Genomic DNA, 19,995 nt, shown 5'->3' with positions numbered 1-19,995 from the left:
ACCCAAGTATGACAGCCCAGTGAAGATGTAACGATTGCATGCCACATGCAGAGAAAGGAAGGGACTGAGGTGCCCCAGTGCTCACAAGGGCAGTGATCAAAATCTGATCTTGCAGCCCTCTCTGCTATGGGCCTGATCCAACCGTCGTTCAAATCAGTGGGAGTTTTTCCACTGAGTTGGATGAGGCCCCACGTTGATTGCTGTCTTGAAATGAATGGGAATTCTTCTTCAGCTAAGGGTGACCCTTTTTACTGAAGGTTTGGAGGACTGGGCCTGAGCACAAGAAGTTTAAAAACCAACCTATTTCCCCCGAGCATCTCCCCATTCAGCTGTCTCCAGGCCAATTAATGGAACGCAAGAGCAAGCTAGAACACCAGCTGTAGGTCTCTGAAGTTCACGTGTGTTTTGGTGTATGTTGAACAATGCTCCCATATGGTGGCTTTTCTATTGGGTTCAAATTGTGTTTTTCTTTTTTTTAGCAAAAGGGCATCAGCAGGGGCTCAGCACCATGCCAGACTGGGCCCTTGCTGAGCCCAGCTAAACTCCAGAATCCCTCCAAGGATTAAGCCAAAAGGAGATGGGACACCACGAATGATGGAAAATCAGTGAGCGCTGAAGGTTTTTTTTTTAAAAAGGGTGATGAAGAAGAGTCACAACAGGACTTGCCTAGCAACCAGTATCAGGGGCACAGTGTATGAAGCTGAACGGAATAGAGTAGGCTCGCTCATTTTGCTGGGAAAGCTGTCAAATTATTCTTGGTGAGCTGGAGCTGCACTGAACTCCCCCAATGTGTTTAACTACCTAATATGTTAGGGCCAGATTCTGCTCTCAAACACACGGAGATAATCTCATTGTCTTCAATGGAAATAGAACAGGAGTTGAATGTTATGATTCCTGATGTCAGATTTGTGTCCATTTATTCTTTTGCGTAGAGACTGTCCGGTTTGGCCAATGTACATGGCAGAGGGGCATTGCTGGCATATGAATAGCCAGCTCTGTCCACATATCTATTCAAGTGACGCCATCAGAGGACCTAATCACATCAGCCACGCCATCAGGGGCTCGTTCACCTGCACCTCTACCAACGTGATATATGCCATCATGTGCCAGCAATGCCCCTCTGACATCAGGAATCATAACATTCAAAAACCAGTGGAAGAACACTTCAACCTCTCTAACCACTCAGTGACAGACTTGAAGGTGGCAATTTTGCAACAAAAAAACTTCAAAAACAGACTCCAGAAAGAGACTGCTGAACTCGAATTAATATGCAAATTAGATATAATTAACTCAGGCTTAAACAGAGACTGGGAATGGTTGGGTCATTACACTAATTGAATCTATTTCCCTATGTTAAGTTCTCCTCACACCTTCTATGGGTCATCTTAATTATCACTTCAGAAGTTTTTTCTTTTTCTCCTGCTGATGATAGCTCATCTCAGTTGATTAGACTCTTGCTGTTGGTATGCATACTTCCACCTTTTCATGTTCTCTGTATGTATAAATATCTCCTGTCTGTGTGTTCCATTCTATGCATCCGAAGAAGTGAGCTGTAGCTCATGAAAGCTCATGCTGAAATAAATTTGTTAGTCTCTAAGGCGCCACAAGTACTCTGTTCTTTCACCAGCAACTGCTGCCAACTCTGCCCACATATCTACACCAGCAACACCATCACAGGACCTAACCAGATCAGCCACACCATCACAATTCATTTGCAAATTTAACACCATCAGTTTAGGACTAAACAAAGACTGTGAATGGCTAGCTCATGCTGCAAAACATCTGTTAGTCTATAAGGTGCCACAGGATTCTTTGCTGTTCTTTTTGTGGATACAGACTAACACAGCTGCTACTCTGAAACCGTTCAATGGAAATGTAGATCTCAGGCCTTAATTCTTTAGGGTGGGATTTTCAAAAGCACACAGCATTGACCTAATTTGACTCCCAGTCAAGCCAGTGTGTACCACTGGCTTCAATGGAAGCTGAGCGAGACCAATTCTGAGTGCTTTTGAAGATCCAACACCAGGGCCCTGATCCTGAAAACCTGCACTCACACGTTTAACTTTACTACCATGAATAGTTCCACTGAGTAAGTATTTGCAGGTTTGGGGTTTCAGACTACTTTTTTTTTGTCAAAAATGTGTGCACTTATTTTTGTAAGTTCAAATTGGGACACCATGAAAACATAAAAGCTCAGAATTCAAAGGTTTCCTGTTATAAATTATCTTTTATCCCTCAGGCACAGGAGGGAAAAATATAGCCAAGATTAGATTTTAAAGTTTTTTTTATGTACAGAAACCTAAAAATAATCTGTCTGTGGGTCGTACAGTTATAAGGTGTTAATTGCAGATCATGTTGTTTCAGAATGTATTTATTATTATAGAATATTTTTTTCTTTTAAAATACATATTCTTCAACCTGTGGAGATCCTGAGTTTACTAGGGATGCTATGTCTGAAATCGAGGATGATCAAGACTCACTGAAAAATCGAGATATATACATTTTTTTTTAATCACCTACCAAACAATTCTTAATTTAAAGAACTACATGCATGGTATGGATCAATAAGGGATACAAGGTCTTTCCGTGTGTGTGTGTGTGTGTGTGTGAATTTAATTGAACATTACATTTTTATATCCTGAATGGTATTTTACCTGAGAAGTTTTATTTTATTACAGTGCATTCCTCTTTGGGAGATGTGTGGGGAAAACTCTAATATGTATTGTCACACTGGCTTATGCGCATGCACATTTCATAGTAGGTTAATAGTTTGTCCCAGGAGGTTGTCTTCAAGTCTTTCACCTTCTTGGTCCAATCAGTGTTCAGTATTTATGGGGTGGTTCTTCCTTTTCATCCTCTTCCCTCCTAAGTTTTTTGTTCTGTGGTGGGTAGGTGGCATGGATAACTGGGTGAAAGGAACTCTGTGCTAGTAGCTTAAGCTCAGAATTCAGAGTTGCAATACCTTGGTTTTAGCCCTGACTCTTCCAAAGACGTGCTGGCTTTGGGCAAGTGGCTTCACCTCCACTTCCCCATCTGTAAAATGAAGGTAATAATACCTGCAACATCCTAGTGAAAGAAGGAAGTAAAGATGAATCAGTAATATTTGTAAAGCACTTTGAACATGTGAAGTACTCAACAATGTTATATTCTAAAAAAAATACATGTGGTGGATGGGAGGTGTTTTGATAGATGCCAATAACATTGGAAGATTAAGTGAGAGAATGGAGAGAGGCTTTTTCCTACCAATGTTCTTTAGTAGCTCTCTTCAGAAATATTCCATACAAAATTCACCTTAGACCATCTTAATACCTAAGGGATTGACCTAACTACTTCTGCAGCTTCAAGTGGCATGAGAGAACCACAGAAAACATCTCTGTGACATTGGTCCTATTGAATGTCATGTGCTACTCGCGCAGGAGGACTGGAATTGCAGGTAGTTATGATCACTTCCTGGGTCATAGGAAAAAATGCAAACAAGAAAGTTGGCAGTTAGCTAGAGTTGACAGTCTTCCCTTCTTGGGCCTTGGAATTCAGTGACTCGATCGTCCCTCATCACCTATACAGAATAATGAAAGAGAAGTTAGAGGCTCATATAGCTCCATCCAGAAGGGGTTGTTGGAGATATCACATGTTCTGAACATATGGGAGTGTCTTGAACTCTTAGATAACTCCTGGGACCTCTGCACAGGTATTCCACTCATGGGAGAAAATAATAGTCTTCTCTCTGAGGCTGGAAGTGCAGTCCAGTAATTTTAGATGATGGCCAAAACTTACTGGTTGGACCTTAATTTAGCCTTTCCATAATGAACCTTGTAGTGGATATTTATTAAGGGAAGAAAACAAAGGCACTATCTTGACAATGAGCAATACCAAATATCTTCAAAATGCATTATACCTGCACCAGTCATTACTGGACCTTTTGGGTGAGCTTCCGGTTAATACCAAGAGAGAATGTAAAATACCCGTTATCTATCTGAGAATACACCTTGGTGTGAAATGTTTAATCAATGCACAAAGAAAGGAGAAGTGTTTCCATTTATTAGAGCCATTTCACAGAGCAGCAGTAAAATCCACACAATATCAGAGCCCCAATGCTTTATTATTTAGGAAGGGAGGTGTATCACCCCATGACAAAGAGGATACGGTGCTTGATGGCATTCTACAGATGGTTCATGTCAAAAACATTCTTGAACTTGTAGGGATAGTGATTTCCTGCCATTTGGCGATGAACCTTCTTCCAGACAGCTTGACTGTACTGCCATACCTTATAAGACATGTTGAGATAGCAAGAGGAAAAAAGAGATTAGCTGTGAAAACTACCAGAAGGAGGATATAATTGGAGGAGATATTTTGTGCACTATAAAGTTTGTATAACATAAAAGGTCTAAAACGGTTGAGCTCCCACAACTGCTGAATCTTTTGAACTACATGAGAGGCGCTGTGGCGTGTAGGTAGGGCTCCAGATTAGGCCACAAGAGGACTCCTGGGTTCTATATCTGTCTTGGTCATTGATCTGCTGTGTGACCATGGTCAAGTTGCTTTGCCTTTGTTTTCACTCTTACCCTTAGTCTAGAGTGTAAGTACTTTGAGGAAGAGACTGTCTCTCACAATGTGTCTTTAGCCTAAAGACCCTCTAGGGGCTACTGTAAAAGTAGGACTACTGATAACTTTTAAAGAGGCAGCCTGGCTCGCAGGATGGTGGCTAGATCTGGTCTCTCATTGCAGTAGCGATTGAAATCCTACTCCAGCATTGATTGTAATAAGGAATTGTTTCACAAGGTGTTGCAAGAAGTAGTATCTGAAAGCCTTCCATTTCCCATATTTATCATTTAGCACAGGTTGCCGATTAACAACCTCCTACTCCTTAATCATCATGACAGACCTCAGGTCTAATATTCTTCTCCACCTAGTATGCAAGGGTTCTGTGAATCTAAGAGAGCAGAAGATGGGTGTAGAGATGCATGATATGGAAATAAGATGATCTGGACGGCTTTGGCTGACATTTTCAAAGCCACCTAAGGTATTAGAAGACAATTCTCATTAAAATCCCCCAGGGAGTTTTGAATATGCTTAGCTTTAGTGTCTATATGGACTTGAGAGGTGATACCATATAGAAATGACATTGGAGTCATTGCTTAGGGACATTATCATAGTCTGAGTTTTATCTGCAGTATGATTGTTGCCAATTGATTTTTTTTTAATGGAGTTGAGCCCCATCATGTTGGGTCTCCATGGAGAATTGCACCCTTAGACTTTTTTGGACAACCCCCAAAACATTTTTCTGTACAATTATGTTTCTGTGTTGCTTCCAAATTTTATATAACTGTAGTTCATATAAACTAATCTTTCTCTTCAGTCTGGAGCCATTCATGCCTAGCAATTATGTAGAGATCAAGAAAAACACACACATGGGATCAATTCCTGCTCTCCTTTACACCAAAGCAAACCTGAAGCTAATTGAATTTCAGTGGAATACCTGTCAGCAGAATTGGGGCCACCTAAAAGTAACATGGGTGCAGAGAGTTATCTGTAAATTTATTCAGTCAAATTCTCTGCAAGTGTAAATGGATGCAGTTACCCCAGAAGAATGTTTGTCTCCTCAGGTTTTTTTTCTCAAGTTCATATATGTTTAAGGAATAATAGCTTGAAATTATTTTATGAAGTTCTTTTACAGTGAACATATAGGAAATATTAAGTTGTTCTATACCGGTTTTGGTTGGAATTAATTATATTTTTGATACTAACTGTAAAAAAAAAACTCTACTTGGCAGAATTCGTTACTGTAACTTTATTTTACTGTAATGCATGCAGTGGTAATGCTGTTAAAAGGTACTCCCACTGAGTTATTATGTGATCACATATGTTACTGACAGTGGCCAGAGCGAACCATTCAGTATAACTATTAACAATCATGAATAATGACAATATCAGACTAACACTCTGATACGTGAATATCAGAATATGCAATGTGCAAACTCAGTCTTATCACTGTAAAAAATTCAGGCTTCACACACACACATATGGTTTCATAATGTACCCTGGATTGCAAAGAACAAATGGAATTTAGGAATGATTTGGTTTACAGTTCCCTTAAGTAACATTATCTTGTTAAAGACATTAACCTCAGGCCTTTACTGTTATATATTTGCTTTTATTGTTTTCATCCTGGGGAGCAACCTGTAGGAGAGACACTCAACAGGAAAAGAGGGTTCAAAGGTCATCAAAACATTGATTTTCAAGATGGCTGAACCGCTGTCTTGGGAGCACTGTGCAATTATGAAAAACAGACATCTCTGTTTAACCTTCCTTTTTTATTCAAAATCTGTGTGTGCCCTTTAAGAGCTAATAACTGGTTTTGGATTTAGCTCAGAATGGTAGACTGTGATAAATATGTTCCAATACGTTCTGCTACGTAAAATTTAACTAGTTGAAATATGTTCTCCTGTGCACCATATAAAACTGCTAGCTAGCAGATGGAGTGAAAAGGATTCAAAGACATCCTTCTGAAAAGTTGCTTCCTCTACCCCTAGATTAAAATGGGCTACTTGTGATTTTTAAAATGAATTTGTGCTTTGCTAAAAAGAATTCTGTTTACCCTTGGGGCTTTTACACAAGGTTCATTTGCTGTGGGTTCATGGGTGAGAGATGTCCAAATTTACAAATCTTGAAATAAATATTAGGAATAACCTTTCTATTTAAATTACTTGACAAGTCTGTTTTTTTTAAACCACATGAAAAGTTTCTGCACATGCTCACCAGAATCCATTATATTCTTTCTTTCTTTCTTTCTTAAAATCACTATCAGTAGAAGTCTTCCATTTACATGATAAGGTCTTTGGGGCTCTGTTATGTGTTGATATAGGGTCTAGCAAAACTGGGCCTTGATCCCTGATTGGTGCCCTTACCTGCTACTGCAATACATGTAATAATAATAAAAATAATAATTGACTTAGATCCTTGGGCTGGCTTCCTCTCAGTGGGGCTCAGATGATCTTCTGGAGTCTGCTAGGTTCCTTGCGTTTAGCACCTGCTTGACCCGAGTAAGAAATAAGTAGTGGTACTCTCTCCCAAGTGCTAACTACCCATGGTACCAAAGGTTACATCTATATTGCAATAAAAGACCCACGGCTGGCCTGGGTCAGCTAGGTCAAGCTGCAGGGGCTAAAAATTGCAGTGCGGACATTCAGGTTTGGGCTAGATCTGAGACCCTTCCCCTTACGGGGTTTCAGAATCCAGGCTCCAGCCTGAACCCGAGCATCTTCACTACAATGTATAGCTCTGGGGGCCCAAGTCAATAGACCCAGACTATGAAACTCGGTGTTGTGTGTGAGGGGGTGTGGTTTAGTGCAGTGTAGCTGTATCTAAAGTGAGCTGTTGCTCATAACAGGTTGTGCTGATCTTCAGAATACAATTGTCCCTTGCCTATCTTACATGCTTGGACCATGAAATAGTTAACAATGTGGAATTTAAACTACCGTTTGAATTAACACTTTGAACTTCCCCACTCAGTAGAGCAGGGATCAGCAGTGGATCCCCCGGGACCGGTGGCCAGGGCCAGTGCAAGGATGTGTTGCCTAGGGTGCGAAACTTCCACCTTGCGCCCGCCCTGAGGCGCCCCCCTTGCGGCAGCTCCCCACCCTCTGCCCTGAGGCACCCCCCCAACCCCAGCTCACCCCTGCTCCGCACACAAGCACGAGCACCCTGAGCACGCCGTGGCTGCTTCACTTCTCCCTCGCACCAATCAGCTTAAGTGCCACAAGCCTGGGAGGCAGGAGAAGTGAAGAGGCCACGGCGTGCTTGGGGAGGAGGCGGGGCAGGGGTGAGCTGGGGCAGGGAGTTCCCCTGCGTGCTGCCCCCCCCCTTACTTGCTGCAGGCGGCCCTCCCTGCGCTCCCCTGCCCCAGCTCCTTCCACCTAAATGCTGGCGGCAACTGGGGCAGCCGAAAATCCAGCCTCCGCGGTCACTGCCAAAGAAAATGGTGCCCCCCAAAAGCCAGTGCCCTAGGCGACCGCCTAGGTTGCCTAAATGGTTGCACCGGCCCTGTTGGTGGCCAGGACCCGGACAGTGTGAGTGCCACTGAAAATCAGCTCACGTGCCACCTTTTAGCACGCATGCCATAAGTTGCCTACCCCTGCAGTAGAGCAAACTTCTTTGAGTCGTTGTTTCAGTCTCTCTGCAGACTTCACTGCACTACTTACAGTTGGTTCACATTTTGAAGGTTTTTTCCCCCCTACAACCATAAGGGCTAGACACTGACTTCCTATTTTATTTTTTAAAGTAAGTTTGGATTCTGGAGCAAATGATAGCATCTCAGAAGACATGGTGTTATATCAGACCCCAACGAGAAACTGCTGAACTTGAATTTATATGCAAACTAGATACTATCAATTTAGGCTTAAATAGAGACTGGGAATGGCTGAGCCATTACACACATTGAATCTATTTCCCCCATGTTAAGTATCCTCACACCTTCTTGTCAAACTGTCTTAAATGGGCTTTCTTGATTATCACTACAAAAGTTTTTTTTTCTTCTGCTGACAACAGTTCATCTTAATTAATTAGCCTCTTAGAGTTGGTTGGGCTACTCCAACCTTTTCATGTTCTCTGTATGTATATATATCTCCTCAATATATGTTCCATTCTATGCGTCCGATGAAGTGGGCTGTAGCCCACGAAAACTTATACTCAAATAAATTTGTTAGTCTCTAAGGTGCCACAAGTACCCCTGTTCTTTTTGTGGATACAGACTAACACGGCTGCTACTCTGAAACCTGTCATACCACTCTGTGTTGCCCCAATTTGAGCCCAAGATGATAATTAGGAGGAAACTCAGTAAGGTTCTCCTCTAAGTTTCCAGGTCACTCTATCACCCTCCAAAGCATTTTGGTGTGGCCCAAAGCCTATTTATTATTTTGCCTTTGCATGGATGGCATAGGATGAGAATTTAAACCTTCTTTACCAATGGTGTCTGGACACTGGAGTTCTTTATTCCCTAAAATATTATAGCCGCTTTTTATAAATTGCAATATGTTTATAACACATCTTGTAGTAATTGATTAGGAAAGGATTCATTTGTGTCAAGTACATATTAATTATGAATGGAGGGGGTGGTTCCCAAAGGCACAAAGGGGACTTGGGTATTAAGGCCTACTGGATGGAGCCCAGGATGGGGACTCAGGAGATCTGTGTTCTATACTTGGCCTAGCCACTGGACTGCTGGTTGACCTTGGGCAAGTCACTTCCTTCCCCATGCCTCAGTTTCTCCATCTGTAAAATGGAGATAATGACATTGACTTCCTTTGTAGGGTGCTGTGAGACTATTGATGAAAAAAAGCACTAGATAAGAGCTAGGTGCTATTATCTAACTGCCATTTATGCCTCACTCAAAGTACTTAAAAGATGCTACCTTCAAAAATGTTGAGTTGAAATTAGTCAGTGAATGATAGAGGGTAATTATTCATATTAAAAGACAGGAAATGTACTGTGTTAACTATGCATATGAATGCCTAGGAAACCTTGCATTTGAGTGCTGGAGAGCAAAGTTCTCAGAAAACCTTTCTTTTCATAGTTGTCCAGCACATTTCTGTGACTTTCTCCAGTATATTTTATGAAGCTGTGGGACTAGGTTCTTGATTCTGATTGGTAGAAAACTGATCATTTAAATTCCAGGAAATGCCTGATTTTTTTTCCATTACAGCTGGTTTCTAATTAGAGAGGGATCCAGCTGCTCAGACAAGCTGTGGAATTATGAAATGTTAAAAATTACTGGAAAAAAATAATTAACAGTTATAATAACATTATCGTCAGCCACTCAAAACTTCTAGGACCTGAGCCTGCAAACACTTACTGCTGGGAGTAGTCCTCACCGCCACGAACACTCTTACTGAAGTTACAAATGACAAGAAAACAGCTTGTTCCTTAACTGTTTTGAGGTCAGCCTAAAGTCATTATTCCCATTGACTTCAATGACCGAGAACTGTTTGGCTGGATCTTCAGCTGGTATACATCAATGGAGCTCTATTAACTTCAATGGAGCTACGACAGCGTACAGAGTCTGAGGATCTGACTAGCTGACTTCAATGGAACCAGGAAGATTTATATGATATGATTCTGTAAATCGTTCAACAGGACCACTTGTGTAATGATTTACAGAACTGGGCCATCAGCCCTTAATGCTTGAGCTGACCATTTTGGGGACACAATTGTGGAAACACTCCAGGGGTGTAGAGTTTACTACAATGAGTAGCCCCACTGAAGTCAATGAAACACAGCTAACTGTATCAAGCCCAACTGAAGAGCAGTGAACACACACTACCCGCTGCTCACTTGCAGCAGGCAGCATGGAAGAATGTTACCTTATTCATTTGACAAAAAATTTAATGATCCTATATGGTTCTAAACAATTAAAAGTTAGTACTTCCCTCTGGGGTTCATACAAATCTGGGACTGATTTGCATCAAACTGAAAAAGTTGATTTAAACACTTACAGTAGGCTCTAATTAGTAGCAAATTAGTATGTTTAGCCAACTTTGCATTCTTTTCAAAGCTCTGGAATATTGCACATGAATGTTTATATTCTCCAGGATCAGGCCTTTGAGGTCCTGGGCATGCTTGGTTCCTACTGACTTGAAAAAGGGGTATTTAAGGATATTTGCAATAATACAATGCACATATTAAAACATAAGGCTCCAACGTAGTGAAAAAACTCCCATGTTATCTGGAGAGTCTAAAAATCTGAGGATGTGTTAGAACTGGAAACAGCTGGTGGAGATTAGACTTCTGTGCCAACATGTAGACAAGAAGCCGCCAAAGAACTCAGAAGACAATCTTCATTGTGTGTGTGCAGAACTGAGAGATGTCAGGTATGGAATGCTTCTGAGCCGAACCAGGGATGCTTGGGTGGGTCATGAAAGGGAAGGAGATGCCAAATGTTAATACTAACAGTGTTAGATCTTAGTTACAGGGAGGGCCAATCCAACAACTTGGATCTGACCTCCCTTATCCAGATCCAAATTCATGGGCTTGATTCTGTTCTCACTTGTACCGGTGTCAATCGGTAAAAACTCCCTTTTTGTCCGTGGAATTTACACTTTTGTAAAACCAGAGTGAGTGGTCATGTATCTCCGTAATGGATTGATCCAAACATCACTGAACTTGGTGTTTTGACATCCAGATCCAAACTATATTACTGTCCACGACTCCAAGGAACTATTCCAGCAGGCAGGGATTCCTGGGGTGCAGTGAGGCCTGGTCATGCCACATTTCTCTTGTAGCAAAGAACTGCTCTGCTGACACCCTGCCACTGAAATAGGAGAATCCTTGAGGGAGGTGGGAAAACTGACTTTTCAGCTGCTTTTGCTGTGCAAGAATAGCACAAAGCTGGCTGAGTAGTGCCGAGAATCAGGCACCTGGTATTTAGATTTGGCCCATACTAGAGAGGTTTGAGCTGAGAACTGGCATCCACACCTGGATGTGAATCTGGGCTCAGATCTGGCGATTTTTGGTTCGGGCCTCTCTATACTTCTGTTATGAGACAAATGATGGAGTACTAAGCTGTGGGGGTGTATTTGTAGTGGATATGTATGGCGCTGGATAGGAAGATGAGTCCCTATGGAGAGGTGGCACCTAACAATTACTGGAACTCTATGAAGTAGTTGAAAATGTTTCCAAACGATGAGTGGCCAAGGATTTAAAGGCGAAATGTTAGATTTCAAGAAAAGGAGAAGAGTCTAGCAGCATTACCCCTTCAGAAAGACAGACAGACACAATGACCTGGGACAGATAAAGGTACAGAAATGGAGCAGCTATGGACTTAAATGTACTACACAAGAAGGATATTGGACACCAACCGGGAAAATGACATGCAAATAACTTGTTGATCGGAGAGCAGACGAATTCAGATAGATGCTGTACCTCCAACCTCGGGGATTTTAAAGGCCTATGAATTCATAGTTGAAATTGACAGTTTCCTACCTACAATGTTCCAAACTGCAGCTGGGAATGCCCCTGTGTGTTATCACTTTTGAGGATTTCAGGCTGGTATCGCCATGAAAAGGCAAACGTGTTCTGGATGAGGCTTGGCAAGAGGACACTGCTTTGCAAATCCTGTATCCCCAGGAGTCAGCAGCCAATCAGAATCCCCATCAGAGTCAGTCTCTGTTTGCAGAGAGGTGGCAGTCTTCCATTGGCAGGCGTTGGATCTAATCGATCTTTTCCATCTCTCATTTCTATGATTTACATAGGCTGAGCATATTACCAATGTTATCCTTGTAAATGGTTATATTTACAGAGCGAAACCCCAGGTGTCTTTCATATGACTGTGTCTACAACGTATTGTAGGTAGAAAATGTGTACAGCTGCCATTGTAGCATAATGTGGAATTTGTTATAGGCAATTGGTAGCCTGAGGTACGATATCTGACCACAGTACTTAATGTTGACACTGATTTTATGTAGGTGTTTCTATATGTCGAGATCCTGCTGCATGAGGGCTTTAGAGGACTGATTTTTCAAAGTTTTTTCAGCAACACGTGCGCCCAGTTTAGGCCAAAGAGTTATGAAAATCTGCCCATAAATCTCCTCTAGGGCCAAGTCGCAAAGATGGGAGTGCAATGAAGTTACAACTAAAAAAGAACATCTTTCTCCAGAGCAGATTCTCCCCCACCCCTCACCCCCGCCTTTGGATTTCCAAACTTGGAACATGGGTTAAAATAGGGAACATGACATTACGCACAACCTGTCAAAACAGCCTTACAGAACCCAGGACAGTTAGCCAAAGCAAACTGGCCTCTCTAATTACAGGTGAAAAAATATTTGTAACAAGCCTTTTAAAAGAATTAAAATTACACATGCATCAGAAGACAAGGTTTTCCTTTGTGTGCTATCAGCAGTGCTTCCAGTTTGCACAGGCCCTGTGATGTCAATGTGTCAGCTGGGATAATGTATTTTTCTTCTCGGGCATCATATAAATAAGTATCTTGTACCTTACCAGAGTCTCTCTCGTTCTTGGTAAAGGAGGCCCACAATAAACAGAAATATGAGCTGTAAAAATATAGGGCCAGATCCTCAGCTGGGGTGATTATTCCTGGAAAACCCCGACCCAGCAATCTTTCATCCCCTGGAGAATGCATTGCCCTCCACCCAGCTAGCCCTACTGCTGAGTGATTTTGGCGCTACCAAGTTAAAAACTAATAGCACTGGCAAGAATCAGGCTTCTGCAGACAGTGAGTTTTAATACAGAACTATATGTAATGCACTTCTGTTCAGTTCTGCTGTTATATGGCTGGGCTACACCCGGCAGATTCCCAAGAAGATGTGGAGGATCTTCTAAAAGCCCCCTGTGTGGAAACCTTCTATCTCTGCACTGACTCTGGGAACTTCCTAAAAACTCCTTCTGTCTCCCTGGTCTGTGAATGTCCCTGGACTGCCCACTCTCATGAATGGGGCTCTGCAGGAAAGGTAATAGAATTGCAAGCTTTCCTGCAAGCAGGAGGGTTAATATTCATTTCACTGCCAACACATGGATCTTGTATCCCATGGGGTCTCAGAAAAAAGGGGGTGGTGATGAAGAGATGGCTGAATTTCCCCTTCCATGCAGTCAACAGGCAGATGTTTGTCCCAAAGGTCCCTGTGGACATGGATTGATAAGAATGATTGGGTCTAGCTTGTAAGCTATTTTGGCGGGGCCGGCAATCTTTTCGTATTGTGTTTGTACAGCATGTCGCACAATGGAGTCCTGGTACCTTAACTTAAACCTCCTCCGATCCTTTGTATCCTGCACTTGGCTTTGCATATTGGATCCTCTTTCTGTTGCTGTTTACACCTGAAAGCATCTTTATTTTTTTTTGAAAGCTCTGATTCTCAAAAATGCTAAGTGTGCAAAAGGCTCCTAGTGAAATATAAAGGGATCTGTGGGTTCCCTGCACTTCTAAAAGCCAAGACATTAATAATTAATCAAATGTATCTTCTTAATTTTATTAAGCAAGTGCATAATCAGTCTGTGGAACAAGATATCATGGAGGCCAAACAGCTTAAGAGATTCAAAAATGGATTGTACATTTCTATGGATAATGAGAACATGAGATTATTTTATAAAAACAAATCCAAACCACAAAAGTTTGGAAGGAATATAAACCCTCATGTTTCAGGGCATAATCCAAACTCCAGGAAGAAATACCTCTATGATAGGTTATTACATAATTGCCCACTCCAGGGTGTCTGGTACCTTCCTCTGAGGCATCTGGCATTGACCACTCTTGGAGCCAGAATACTGGAGTAGTAGGACAGCTGGTCGGATTCAGTAGGGCAAATTGGTATAGAATAGAATTCCTGTGCTATTAGTTGAGGATAAAAACAACAAGGAGTTCGGTGGCACCTTAAAGACTAACAGATTTATTTGGGCATAAGCTTTCGTGGGTTAAAAAAACCCACTTCTTCAGATGCATGGAGTGAAAATTACAGATGCAGGCATTATATAATGGCTGTATAGTTGAGGATAGGCAGCTCATTGGCCTGATCATCAGTCAATCAGGCAAAAATAGGTGTTTTGCTAATGCTTTACCTATCAGCATCTCCCCTAATCAAGCTGTGCCATCTACTTCAACTTGAACTTGACCATGAGTCAACAAAAAGGTCTTGATTTTTTTTTCTTTAAAAGCCAGTTTCCTTCAACAGGTGTTTGCTGTGTCTGAGGTTACTTTGTTTATATAACCCTTGTTCCATTTGGAAGGATGAAAAATATCACTCCATTTTATTGTAAACAGACTTAGGTTCTATTAAACACTAAAAGGAAAGGTTGCAGGATTAGTCATACTCTCTCCCATTCCCTCTTTTTTTAAAAAAAAAAAGAGCATAGGGGCCAACAAATATTCTTTCCTCGGATGTAATTTGGGGTGGGGGAGAAGAGAAAGATGATCTTAAGGCTGCTAAAAGAGGGAGTAAAACCTCTATTTTAACTTCAGGGGTGAGCCGGGTGATGTCTACAAAGAGCTGTTTGCAATGTGTGGGGTCCTTGCGTGCTGGCTATCAGTTTTCAAATATGAGCTTGGAATCCTGTCCAGGTTTTATCTACTGTTCATTGCCAACAATTTCCATTTTGATTTTTTTTTAAACTTTCTTGACAAACAGCCATGAGTGGAAGCTTGATCATGGAAAGACAATCTTTTATAATGACAGAAGCAGAGCCAGGAATCCATGTCAAAGGGCCAAGATGCTGTATTGCTTTAAAAAAAGTACAGGGCTGAGATGCACGTGGGGGATGGGGAGAGATTATAGCAGGGCCTAGCCTAGATACAACAAGGGTGGGCAACAGGTGAGCTGTTATTAATAGGATAGCAAGACATATATTAAGTGATGCTACACTCAGTGCAAGATACTAACCTTTTCCATTAGTCTCCCTCTCACAGAGCTTGCATGTGTCCTGCCTTCCCCCACCTGCCCCGCCCCTTAACTCAACTTTGCCTAAGCCCCACTCCTAGCATTTCAAGCTGGCATGTTGTAAACTAAGTGAAGTGTATAAATGGGCTCCCTTCAAAGTGTGTGCCTCAGTCCTAGCAATGGGGCATAGCAACTGACAAGGCCCCTAACGGAATGCATGTGTGCAAAAGCCGCGTTATGAATCATTTGCTGGTTTAAACTGAGCTATTAAGAATCCCGAGTCAGAGCAAATTCCATCATTGCTCGGGGAGCAGGGAAAGCAGGTGTTTTTTTCCATAAACTGTCCTTAGCGCTAAAGTTAACTGCAATAAATTGAACAGAGGAGGGGAACAGCAGATGTTAGTACAGGAATCCATGTGCTGTGTCTGAAAAATTAAGCTAAATATAGATTTTTTTTATTAAAAATAACAAAATAAAAAACAATGACCTCTTTCCTTTCTGGGTAACAATTTTATCCCTTGTTTTCAGTTCCAAGATATGCACTTTTCATCCTTCATTAAAGAATTATTAATGGCTCTCCTCTGCCCAAGCAAATTAAAGCTGACAGCTCATGGGTCACTCATGCATCTTGTCAGCTTAGGTCTTATCTGCTATGTACACTCCACTCACAGCCAGGCCTGCGTATAGGTTTTTGCTGCTTAGCCTTATTTGCCAAGGGTGGTGTGAAGGGAGTATTCTGTGTGTATGTTACTGGAGATTATTCACAGGCTTCTCTAATAAATAATTCCTCCCAACATAACCCACAATCAGGACACACAGGAAACTGATTTTCTGAATTGTTTGTGTGCTTCCCTAAAAACCTGTTAAATCTTTAAGGATTTTTTAACTACCAGCTCCTAAATGCAGGATGGGTAAATGTCAAACCTGGACTTTGCTAAATGCAGCTTAATAATAATAATTGAGTGTAAATTGTTTAAAATCAGAGGAGAATGGAGTCTAATGCTCCCATTTCTTGAACAGTATCAACAGTTCCCTTATAGTTGCTTATTAAGGCTGCAGAGGGAGATTCATTTGCAAGAGCTTGAGGCTCAAGGTAGCTGAAACAATACCTACGGTGTATCAGGAGTGTTTCAGAAAATTGTCTCTGGGAGATGCACAACTGCCTGAGTGTACTAAGGGACAGACAACCTGCATCCCTTGAAGACAACTGAAGGATCGGCCCTGGATCTCTTGTCATTGACGTTAGATATTTGCATCCCAGCCAAGAGCCCATCTGATCGTGTGCTTGTACGCCTACCAGCTCCCTGAAAGGTCACCTTTCCCAATGCACAACAACATCCTCATTTCCCACAACCGCCATGGACCGCCCCCTGATTTCTCCTAACCTCAGACCTGGAAAGCCTTTCCAACTGATTATTCTGCCAGTAATAGATACCACCCAGGAGATAGTGTGCTCACACACACACGCTCTCACACACTTCTGTTGCAGCTGTTACCAGGCTGGTGCAAGGAGAGCTGGGGGGGGGGTGGATTATGACAGGCTGTTTGTGGATTTTTGGGGGAATGGTGGGGGGCTTCCTTCTCCCACCCCCCAAATCAATACAAGGAAAAAATGAGTGAGAAATTGACTAGACTGCATTGATAGCTGATTTTTAGAAGGAAAAAAACCTGATGTACCTAGATGTCTTTATCTCTTTAATTCCCTTGGCCTCTAGTATTTTCATTTTTTCCTACATATGTAAAAAGCCATAATAGAAAAGTTCACCCATGGATTCTGTTGCTTTACGGTGTTAGTGTCAGCAGAATATGAACTAAAATTGCCCATATGTGAGGAGAAGAAGGGGGCGAAGTGGGAGGAGATATTTCTAAGACAGACATGAACACACACACTACAATGGTCTAATACACCTCAATCTAGAGGGAGAGGTAATGAACAATTTTTCTTTCTTCCTTCTCTCCTTTTCCTGACCTGGATAAAACTTGTAGACTTGAAAAGCTGAATCTGCCAGACCTAGTCATCCATTTCCATTCCTTCTCCCTCCCCCAGTTTACCTAACAGACTGTATAAACACAGGAAACGTGGTTATTTTCCAGATATTGATGTACAACTGTTTTTTAAGCTATGTTCCCTCAAAAAAGACACTGTTTAAGGGAGAAGGAACCAAATTCCATGACTTAACAGGCTCTGGATCAGGCCTTGTACCAGTGGTGGTGCCATTCAGAAAGTCTAGAGATGGGATATTGAAAAATCTGTTTGTGTTTTTTTTAATCAGAAGCAAAATAATAATCTCTGTGCGGGTGGGAGGAGGTTGTCACCAATCATCTCATATTCTATCTTTCAAATCTTATCAGATACTGAAAACTTTTCCAAGTCAGGTGTTTCCATGGGGCCTTTTTGTTATTTCCCTCAATTACATGACAAGAGAAGAAAATAGGTTGGGAGATCAGAATATGTTCATGTTCAGAGCCAGCACTGCCTGATTGGTTGTATGGTTGCTAACCTAGGAGGAGAAATATTGTATAGGCGTTCCTAGCTGAGTCAACACCATTTTAAAAAGATGGTAGAGTTAAGATTTTGTTTGGAGATCAGAGCTGTGCCAGTCTTTATCTTGCAAAGCTGAATTGTTCTTAACTGTAAATAGGGCTTCTAGGAGGTTTTTTGGGGTAGTGGTGGATGGGATTCACTTATTTTGGAAGGTTTATTTTTAGCAATTTTTAAGCTTTATGTAGATGTCCAAAAACGGGAGGGGAGGGGGTTGGAGGATCTCTCTTTTCATATACTATAATGAGTAGGCTCTCTGTGGAAGTGCACACGGGAATGGTACATAGCACTGTTTCAAACACCACTGTGGTAGAGCACACTAGGGAAGCTGTACTGCACACCAGAAGGGTTTCCAGGGCTCAGATAAGGCACAACACCTTAAAGCGCTTTACAAATCACAGCCTGGAGTCTGCATTAGCGCGCCGTGTAGACAAGCCCTTGGGTACAAGTAACCACTCCCGTTGTTTATTGGATAAACACCAATTTCATTTTGATGGGGTTTAAAACCAAATATCAGAAGCCCTTACTATCAATCAGAAGTTCTCAACATTATCCATGCCCAGACCCCATGATAGATCAGGAAAAAAAGTTCTGGGAACTCCTCCTATAATTTCAGAATCCCCCTCCTATCTAGCTATAAAGAAAACCAAGATGGTCACCACCCCAGGCTGAGAAACCATGTCCTCGGAGTCCTGAAAAGTCCAAAATTGTGGAGTTGATGTTGAAGGGGGCCTATGTATGGGCCTGGTCCAACTTCCATTGAAGTCCATGGGAGCGTGTCCATTGTCTTCACTGGGAGTTGGATAAGGCCCTACATGAACTAGGTAATTGGCCAGATCCCTACTCAGGCAAAACTCCCCTTGAAGTCTAATGGGAACTGTAATTTAGGGCCCCATAAACCTGTTTCCTTGTTACTATATAAAAATAAAATAAGAACTTTGGGTCATGAGCATCTCCCAGTCTATTTAAATCGGCCTGCTTCTGAGAGCCTCCACCTGTTCCTCAGGCCACAAACCTGGCATTGCTACCTTCATTGGAGGGTTTGGGTTTTTCTTTGCAAGTATATAGGTTTGCTAGTGGGTCCACTGTTGCAAGTAATGCGAATAAAACTGTAGAGCCTCAGAGGATCTCAAAGGTGCTTAACCAACCTGAATGAATTTAGCTCAAAATAGCTCCCTTAACTCCCCGTTTTATAGGTAGGGAAACTGAGGCACGGAAAGGTTAGTTCACAAAGCAAGTCTGCGACAGGGAAAAATAACTCTGATTTCCCTAATCCCAGTCCTGTGCTTTCACCACACGATCATGCTTCCCAGGATTGGGCGGTTTGCGACGCAAAATCCTTTACGAGTAACTTTCTTCACTGAGCCCTATTTGCAATTGACTGAAAAGGTGAATAGGCAGAGATGCATTTTAATGGCTCTATCGTTATACAGATGGCACGTTGTCAAGCAACCAAACCAAATCCTGCCAAGAGCCACATCTAGGCACAGGATTATTTATGTTGCCTGTTAACTTGCTTTCTGTCCTGCTCCTAGATCAGTTTCTGCGAGCAAGCTGCGGATGAAATCCAGGCTTTTCCCCGATCTGATTATTTCCGACTCAAATGAGAGCCAATCACATGATTATTAAACACAAATAACACGCGTGCAATGCTGCATGGCAGTTTCTAGATGACTGAAGCCACTGGAGATTGTAGCCGTCCGTTATTTCGGGTTATCGGAGGTACATTTCTGTGGATGCGCCTCTGATCTGAACTGGTTCGACGTTAAGTCGAAGTTTAAATTAAGTTTAATTCTTGGTCAGATTCTGCTGGAATGAGCAAGGGGCGGATTCATGTGGGGTCCCTAAAACCCGTGTGTTCTCGTTGCTTCCAGGAGACAGTCCATCAGAGGAAACCGACTGCTCCACTCAATCGTCCAACTCACTGGGCTCGGGAAAAAAACCTGGGGGTAAATTGAAGCCATTAGTAGCCTCAACGTGATGACAGGGCAATAAATTACTAATTAACCTTTCAGAACAGGTCAACACCTTGGGGATGCGTGTGAAAACATGAAGTAGTCGCCTGACAAAGCCCTTAGA

Source organism: Mauremys reevesii, linkage group 16 (assembly GCF_016161935.1).
Source record: "Mauremys reevesii isolate NIE-2019 linkage group 16, ASM1616193v1, whole genome shotgun sequence".
NCBI lineage: Eukaryota > Metazoa > Chordata > Testudines > Geoemydidae > Mauremys > Mauremys reevesii.
This window is presented reverse-complemented; position numbering follows the sequence as displayed.